This window comes from Sander lucioperca, chromosome 4 (assembly GCF_008315115.2).
Source record: "Sander lucioperca isolate FBNREF2018 chromosome 4, SLUC_FBN_1.2, whole genome shotgun sequence".
In the NCBI taxonomy this organism is placed as follows: domain Eukaryota; kingdom Metazoa; phylum Chordata; class Actinopteri; order Perciformes; family Percidae; genus Sander; species Sander lucioperca.
In genome coordinates, this window is record NC_050176.1 from 36,224,365 (window position 1) to 36,233,582 (window position 9,218).

The 9,218-nt window shown below is 46.8% G+C and overlaps 1 protein-coding gene and 1 long non-coding RNA gene across 2 annotated transcripts in view; one reads left to right on the forward strand and one right to left on the reverse strand.

The window, feature by feature from the left end:
- The window catches only part of LOC118494829 (B-cell receptor CD22-like), a 105,431-nt gene that overhangs the window by 54,530 nt on the left and 41,683 nt on the right, over positions 1-9,218 (forward strand). The window lies entirely within an intron of this gene.
- LOC116059795 lies at positions 1,383-6,529 on the reverse strand. The gene is made up of 3 exons (XR_004897034.1): positions 6,516-6,529; positions 5,944-5,950; positions 1,383-1,539 (listed from the first exon to the last, which is right to left on the reverse strand). It is a non-coding gene; the product is annotated as an uncharacterized LOC116059795 (long non-coding RNA).

Below are 9,218 nucleotides of genomic sequence, written 5' to 3' on the forward strand. Positions count from 1 at the left end.
GAGGGAGGGAGGGAGGGTTTCCTCTCCCTGTCGGCACACTTTCCTCCGAATTGTCACAGCGCCGGCAAAACGAGCCACCGTGCCGTCTCGTTTCACGGAGGAGATGAAGTGAGGTCTTGGGTTACGTAACCCCTGATCTCATCGTCTGACTGCTGACTTGGCAGAGCAACAGCATGACCTCACTGCACACGGAAGACCTACTTTCCCCAAAAACACGCTGCTAATTCATCAGAAGCTGACAGCCAAACACACAGACTGGAAACCTGCTCTGAGGCCCGACTTTCAACCAGGAAGTGGCCCGCTAATCTGCTCTGTGTTGTCGTGAGTGGGCCTGAAGCAAAGCTGATTATTTCGTAATGTAAAACTAGAACATTCCCCCGGAGAAGGGTTAAGTAGTTTTGCTGCTCGGTTTGTGTCCCAGGAATGTCGTGTTGCTATGTGGTTGCGTATAACAAGTCTAGACTTAATCCTCCCGTTGTCCTCGGGTCAAAGTTGACCTGTTTACAAAAACTATGACAAAAGAACGTTAAAAAATGTGACAAATGTTGGAAAAAGTTTCAAAAATGCATAAAAAAATCGACAAAAACATGTTTTTCAGACCAAAAAAGTCAGAAAAAGTGACAAAAAGAACCCATCAAAAACATCGCCAAAGGTGATAAAAATTTGTTTAAAAAAGTGACAAAAAATTTGGAAAAAAGTGACAAAAAAAACTGTTAAAAAAGTGAGATAAAACTTGAAAAAAAATTGACATCATATTTTTTTAAAAAGCCCCAAAAGTGACAAAAAAATTGGAAAAAAAAGTGACAAAAAACATTAAAAAAATGTTAACGCTGAAAAATGTTACCAAAAAAATCTGAAAAAGTGAGAAAAAATTAGAAAAAAAACTTGGAAAAAAATTAACATAAAAATAATTAAAAAAGGCCAAAAAATTAACCAACAACATGGAAAGAAATGTGACAAAAAAATTGGAATAAAATCGTCAAAAACATCGAGGAACTACTTACTACATACTCTGAAAGCTACGCCCACCGAAGGGGGAAATGATGCTGCGTTCCAGGCAGCCCGTAACTCGTGTTTTCACCACCTTCTACCCGTGAAAGTGCCCAGGAACGGCGGTCAAACCCGTAACTTACTCCCCGTGAACTGGTACCAGATGGTTGTTCTCCCAGTTACAGTTCCTGACGTCACACACACATAAAAAACAATGGCGACCCCTGTTGATGCTGTACAGACGCCGGTGATTAACGGTGAGAAATAGACATAAATAGGCAACGTAAAGTAATTCCGCACATTGTAATCAATGTACATCAACTATTACAGGTTATGTTTATTAAATGAAGCCCAAAATATGTCGCTGACTAGAAATCGCTAGTATCAGCTAGCGCTAGCTAACGTCAACGTTAGGTAGCCGCTAGCTAATGCTAGCTAACGCTAGCTAGAAGGGTTTGTCGTGACTTTGCATGGAACGCTACCAAGTCGTGAGTCGTGACTTGAGGTCGTAACTTATGGGCTAAAAATTATGTCTGGAACGCAGCATCACTCTCCTCTCTCCATCTCCTCAATTTCGTCTGCTAGCAAACAACAGAAAAAAGTCTAAAAGCTGCCGTGTGGTGTAACCAAGCCCCCAGGAAGAGCGCCGAGTCTAAAAGCCACCATGGGCTTAGCGGATAACGGTGGTACTGCACCCCATGGCCCAGAAAGACTTTTCACATAGACATGGCGAAAGAAACGTCTATATTTCAGCAGATAATTTGTTTCTGGGTATATCAACATACCAGCCCGAACACTGAAAGGGACATTTTTAACATTCTCTAGAAGCGAATCCAGAATTATTAAATTTGGCATGATGAACGCGCATAGTGGACGCGAGTAGAGCCACGGGACTGCGCCCGCCCGCTCACATGACTGTTCTCCCGAGCTCATGTAGCTAGCTGTAATAATGGATATAGCTAATGGTTGTAATTCACCATGTGTTCTATGAATACGTCCATGGTATTATCTTATGAAGTTATGATACACCCTATGGATGTATGTAGCTATACTGTAAAGCCTGTTAGCTACGTGGATGTAACGTCATTAGCGTTTCCCAAACTGGCGGGATATCGGCTAGCTAGCTAGTTGCTAAAATCAGGGGTAGCTAGCATGGCTGTATTAAGATCTATAGCTACATAGCTAGCTATATGCCTACATAACGTTACTACAGACATAGTGATTACATCGCCTTGGTTCTCTCTTATGATCCATCCGAGGGCTGTATGCTGTAAAGCTTGTAACGTGGCTGAGAGCTGAAGTCACGAAAACTGCAGGCTAACTGCTAGCTAGCGCTAGTTATTAGCTAGCTAGTAGCACAACATAATTATTAAATCTCCTTGGTTGTCTAGCTAAATACATCTATCGTTTATTTAGCTAAGCATGTAAACGATAGAGAACAACGAAAACACGTTTAACGTTAGTGAATATTTTAGACAATGAAAACGGCGAGTTCATGAGTTCGCCACTTGTAAGAGACACGAGAGAGAAGCTCATGAACGCACATGTTGCTACCGGTTGCTACGACAACGCAAACAAATTGCTGCTGGTGCGCATGCCCATCGTGAGCCAACCAGCGTTACGGGCCAACAATGCGGAAGAGCCGAGCTCCATGTTTGCTTTATGCGCTTTTGAGCAACTCTCATTGGAACGTACGGGGCTTCCCGCCGAACACTGGACCCAGTTCTCTTCATACATCCATGGGTGTAACGAACCCAGAACATAAGTTTTTATAAGCTGCCGACTCGAGACGGGAGCATGCCTATGTTCCAAGATTACAAGATTTTTTTCAAAATTAGGCCCTATGTTTGCCTAACCCCTAACCCATGAAGGGAAATGTAGGAACACAAGACCTAATTGAAAATGTCCTAGAAATGTGGGAACATAGGGCCTAATTTTAAGAAAAATCTTAGAAATGTGGGACCATAGGGCTGTGGGACCATTGGGCTGTGGGAACATAGGGCTGTGGGACCGTAGGGCTGTGGGAACATAGTGCTGTGGGAACATTGGACTGTGGGAACATAGGGCTGTGGGACCGTAGGGCTGTGGGAACACAGGGCTGTGGGAACATTGGACTGTGGGAACATAGGGCCGTGGGAACATTGGACTGTGGGAACATAGGGCTGTGGGAACATAGGGCCGTGGGAACATTGGGCTGTGGGAACATAGGGCCGTGGGAACATAGGGCTGTGGGAACATATGGCTGTGGGAACATATGGCTGTGGGAACGTAGGGCTGTGGGACCATTGGGCTGTGGGAACATATAGCTGTGGGAACATATGGCTGTGGGAACATTGGACTGTGGGAACATAGGGCTGTGGGAACATATGGCTGTGGGAACGTAGGGCTGTGGGACCATTGGGCTGTGTGAACACAGGGCTGAGCCCTGGGAGGGACACTAAGCTAATGTTGTGTCCGACACATTATGTGAGTTAGCTTAACTTACAGATACATAGTTAGCCTAAAACTGACATTTAGATGATGACTTGGTAGCAAAATGCCTGCTGCAAACGTAACATCGAACACAATGTTATCTTAGTGTCTTCCCATTCTCTCTGCTAATTCCTCGCGTCCGTTTCCACCATTGTCTTCCTAAAAGCTCAGTTTTTCAGGGCGGCAGCTTATAAAAACGTAAGTTCTGGGTTCAGCTTTTAGGCATGTTTCTGTTGTTTGCTAGCAGATGGAAACCTTCCCACTAACCTTCTTTTTAACGTGTTTGTGAAGTGGCCTTTTCCCCAGTGTTGTGTGTGTTTAAAATGGTCTCGTGTGTGGTTCAGTGAACGGAGGCTGAGGAAGGCTTGGTCGGTGCGAGTTGTGGTCTGACTTCCTGTATCCTCCGGCACAGAGCCGGGTGATTGGAGCAGGGACGTGCACAGGTACGGGCTATTGTTGCCCGGGCAGCAGCCCGTTTGCCCTGATTGGATTAGCTACCACCTCTGGCGAAAGAGCCTAAATAAACTTTTCTTTCTTTCTTTTTTTAATTCTTTTGTTGCTGTTGTGGCTGCATTAATACAATAATACGCCGATCACTACTTATGTTAAATCAAATTAAATTCGCTATATCATTCAATCTTGCCCCCCAGTCACGTGACTTTGTTTATATTCTCACACACGGCGCAGCGCAAGCCCTTCTGCCTTCACTTGAGTTTTTAAAGTTATGGAGATTATGACAAACGCCCTGTGAATAGTAACCAAAAAATCAACTTTAGCTTTGAATAAGTGCAGCTTCAGCTTGTAACGTTGCATCACGTTGTGCAGCATTGCCTTATATTAACGTAAAATGCTACGTTATCAATCAAAGCTATTGACATAACGTATGTTGCAGCAGCAGGCTAACGTAGCTACGTTACGTTATGTCCGTTACATAAGGTGCGTTCTGTAGAGAAGAGAGAGGCTCAGGATGGCACGTTTTGGCTCTGAATCATGCTAGGTTGTACGTTGTTTACATTTCAACCAGCAATCAGATCTGATGTTAGTGAAAGTCAAAGTCGCCTTACTTTGTTATGAGATGATAAATGAATGTCCCAGTTGGTTAATGTAATTAACTTTTTTTCCAGATCAAGAGCAATAGCCAAACACATCCAAATGTCTGTGAACGTCCCGTGTGATTGGAGCACAACAGAGCTGCTTGGCTGAGCGTTTAAATAGCTCGCTGTGCCAACACCATCCTCCCCAAGTCTCTGCACAACGAGGGCACGGAGCCAGGACCTAAAATGAATGGTCTGTTCCTTGAAGGACGACGCACACACAGACACACACACACACACACACACACACACACACACACAGAGACACACACACAACAACGAAAAGCTCCTGGAAATACAGTGAGTCAGAAAGGTGGAAACTTTTGGCGTTTTTCCATTACATGGTACCTGCTCGACTCGACTCGACCTGGCCGCGGTGCCCCGTCCTCCTTTTTCCATTGCAGATTTAGTATCGCCTCATGCATGAGGCGAGCGTGGCTGGTTGTCATAGCGACGCCACAGGAAACTGCCGTGACCTAACGAGACACACACACACACACACACACACACAGAACGTGGAAGGTGTGTATACAAGCTGTACACTTCATACTTTACATTGTAGCAAAGTGTAATTTCTTCAGTGTTGTCCCATTAAAAGATATAATGAAATATTTACTAAAATGTGAGGGGTGAACTCACTTTTGTGATATACTGTATGTATGTCAGAGGTTGCACGCCTCTGGAGCAACTAGGGGTTAAGTGCCTTGCTCAGGGACACATTGGTTGATGTATCGCAGTGGGAATCGAACCCAGGTCTCCCACACCAAAGGCACGTGCCATATCCACTGCATCATCACCACCCCTTATACTGTTGCACCTACTTATACTGTAGCCGGTGGGCGTTTTCATCGCGGTTTGAGCGGAAGTGCTAACATTATATTAGTTTGCTTCACCTGTTCACCTGTTGGTTTTTGGGCGTTGACAGAGAGGGGGGTGAGCCTGGGAGCGACACACTTTCTGTTGACCGCATTAACGCACTTATTCCGACTCACAATGTACTTTACATTTGGTAACTGTAGTGCTAGTTGTATTTTACGTGTGGAGGAATACACTACCGGTCCAAAGTTTGGGGTCACTTAGAAATGTCCATTCCACTCCATTATAGAAAGAATACCCACTGAGATCAGGGCAGCAGTTTTCAGATTACATTATGTGCTTATATAATGTCAAAATGGTTCTCGACTGTTGTAGAAAGAAGTGGCTGATCTTTAATGCAATATCTACATTGCCCATTATCAGCAACCATTCATCCAATGTCCCAAAGGCCCATTCTGTTACTAATCTGATATCATTTTAAAAAGCTAACTGAGAAAACATTGGAGAATCCTTTTGCAATGATGTAATCTCATAATGTAATCTGAAAACTGGTGCCCTGGTTTAAAAAAACAATGCAACTGATCTCAGCTGGTATTCTGTCTGTAATGGAGTGGAATGGACATTTCTAAGTGACCCCAAACTTTGGACCGGTAGTATACATCATGCAATACAATCTCGAGTGCATCACGGTGTGTTTATACATCTCTCAGAGTTCAGTCCCTCGCGGTTAGCACTTGTGTTGGAGCCGCAACACGTCACCGTGCGGCCTCTCAGGCCACCAACCACAGCTATGAGCGCCGAGTCTCCCCACTGCATGACATCAGCGGTAAAACACCGTAATCGCCAGAGCATCCAAGGCGCCAAGGCGTAAGTGGTGAACGCCCGCTCAAGGACAAGCAAGGTTTCATGTCGTCACCGAGAGTCCAGAGAGCTGTGCTTGGTGGCGGCTCTGACAGGTTAGTCACTGTTTACATGCGATGTTATGTAATGTTGACTGTTGCAACTGGACCGGCACACACACACACACGCACACACACCACCACACACACACACACACACAAAGACACACACACACACACACACACAGACACACACACACAAAAACCCACACAGAGAAACACACACACACACACACAAACACACACACAAAGAAAACACACACCCACACACACACACACACACACACACACACACAACACACAGAAACACACAACACACACACACCAGAGACGCAGAACACACACAGACACACCAAACACACCCAACACACAACAAAACAAGAGACACACACACACAAACACACACAGTGAGCGCACCCACACACACCACACACACACACACAGACACACACGCCCGACACACACACACAAACAGAGACACACACACACACAAACACACACACAGAGACACACACACACACTCACCCCAGAGAACACACACACAACACACACACACACACACACACGGACACACGAACACACACCACACACACACGACAAACACAGACAGTATTTCTAGGACTTTCCAGCACCGTGTGTCGTCCAGTCTCCCACTCTCTATCCTCTTCTAATAGCTCACTTTGCAAGGTTGTGTGCTGTGTGTCTGTCACTGTGCTGTGTGATAGATGTGTGTGTGTGGTGTGGTGTGTGTGAGTGTGTCGTGTTTCATATGTGTGTGTGTGTGTGTGTCTGGGTCTGTATCGTGTGATGTGTGTGTGGGTGTGCTGTGTTTTCTATTGCTGTGTGGTGTGTGTCGTGTGTGTGTGTGTGTGCTCGTGAGTGTGTGTGTGTGTGTCGGTGTGTGTGTGTCTGTGTGTGTGTGTCTGTGGTGCTGTCGTGTGTGGTGTGCTGTAGCGTTTCTGTGTGTGCTGGACGTGTGTATGTGTGTGGGTGTCGGTGTGTGTGTGTAGGTGTCTCTGTGTGTGTGTGTGTATGTGTCTCTTGTGTGTGTGTGCTGTGTGGGTGTGTGTGTGTGTGTGTGGGTGTGTGTGTTGTGTGTGTGTGTGTACTGTGTGCACGCTTCAGACAATCTGCTAGAGAGAAGAAACCTTTTGTAAACCGCATGCAGATATTTTAAGTAAAATACACAGGGTTAAAGTGAATCATGCTAAACCCTGCACACACAACTGTCGTATGGATCTTAAACTCTCCATTAGGCCCTCCGGCTCGCGCTCAGCGGCTGCTGCTTGAATACTGCATTCGTGCGGTACCCACTAGGCGGCTCGGTGGTATTTCCATTCGAGCAGAAAGTCACGTCTTCCCCCACACAGAGTAATCAAGTTCTCCTGGCTCTCGCCATGCACATAATCAGACTGTTCTCCGAGCGTTCACCCCGTGATCATCACGCGCGCCATGAATTGATAAACAATCTGGATGCTCATGCCTATGAAGGAGAGGTTCCAGTAGACTATTCAACCGTGTTTGAGAGAAAAGACAAAATAAGAGCAACGATACGGGTCTACTCCAAAGATCAACTTACCTGTTCACGTGTCCTCGTCTGTCTGGGTGTATCTCTGTCTGTCTGTCGCATCTAGTATGACCTGTCTGTGTGTGTGGTGTGTGTGTGTGTCTGTCTCTGTGTGTGTGCTTCATGTTTGTACTGTCATGTACTTTGCTGTATGTATGGTATGTACAGCAGTATTCTATAGTGTCCCCCTGGGGGGTTCCCCCATTGGGGTCTGTACCGGCTCTGTGTGTTGTATGATATTGTGTGTATCTAATGTCTGCCATGGTCGGTCGGTGTCCGGTGCTCCTGGTGGGTGTGTGGTGTGTGTGGGTGTCTGCTACTATGGCGTCTGTCTGTTGGTCATGTCTGTCGGCCCCACCCACCTATCCCCATGTCCTGTACTTTGCGCCCCCTCTGCTCATCGCTTGTATGTCCTGTCTGGCGTACTGTATGTCTGTCTGCAGTGTTGGTGTCCTCGTGTATCCCCGTCCGTATTGTCTGCAGTCGTGTGTCTGTCTGTCTGTCTGTATGTCTTGTGGGCTCACTGCTCTTGTCTGTCACCTGGGGTCTGTCCCCCCCCTGACCCCTCGCTCTGTCTGTCTGCTGTCTGTCTGTCTGTCGCCTGTGTGTGTGTGGGTCGTCGTGTGTGCCCCCCCCCCCCAGGCGTGTCCTGCTCTGCTAGGCTCGTGTTGTAGGTTCACCCTGTAGAATGTCTGTCTGTCGGGTCGGTATCCGCCCCCAGGTATGTCGTCCGGTGTATTCGGTTGTCGTCGTCGTATGTCTGCTATGTCATGTCCCCAGCTGCCTACCTCTGTACTGTCTTGTCTGTGGGTAAGACTGGCTGTAGGTCTATGTATGTATGTCTGTGTTACTGTCTGTCATGTCTGTCTGTCTGTCTGTGATCTGGTAGGTGTAATGAGTCTGTTGTGTGTGTGTAGTGTGGGTGTGTGCCCCCACCCACCTCCCCGGCTCGTTGCCCTGTGTGTGTGTGTGGTGTGTGTGTCCTGTCCGCCTACCCTCTCTGTCGCTCCACTCCGCCTTGTCTGTCTGTGTTATCTGCTATGCTGTCTGTGTGTATCTGTCTGTCTGTCTGTCATGCCCCCGTGTCTGGTGTCGCGTACCCTGACGGTCCTGCTCTGTAGGTCTGTGTACCCTCTGTCTGTTGTCTGTCTGTGTATATGTCTGTCTTGTCTGTACTGTATGTCGGTGTACTGTCTGTCTGTCCGTCTGTCTGTGGTGCTGTCTGTATGTCTGTCTGTTGTCTGTCTGTTGTATTTGTGTGTCCTGTCGTATGTGATCTGTCCACCCCGGCTGTCTGTCTGTCTGTATGTCTGTGTGGTCGTGACTGGACAGCATCGCGGGAATCGGGAGAAGTTGCCGTCAATTGCGGCTGAAGAACGG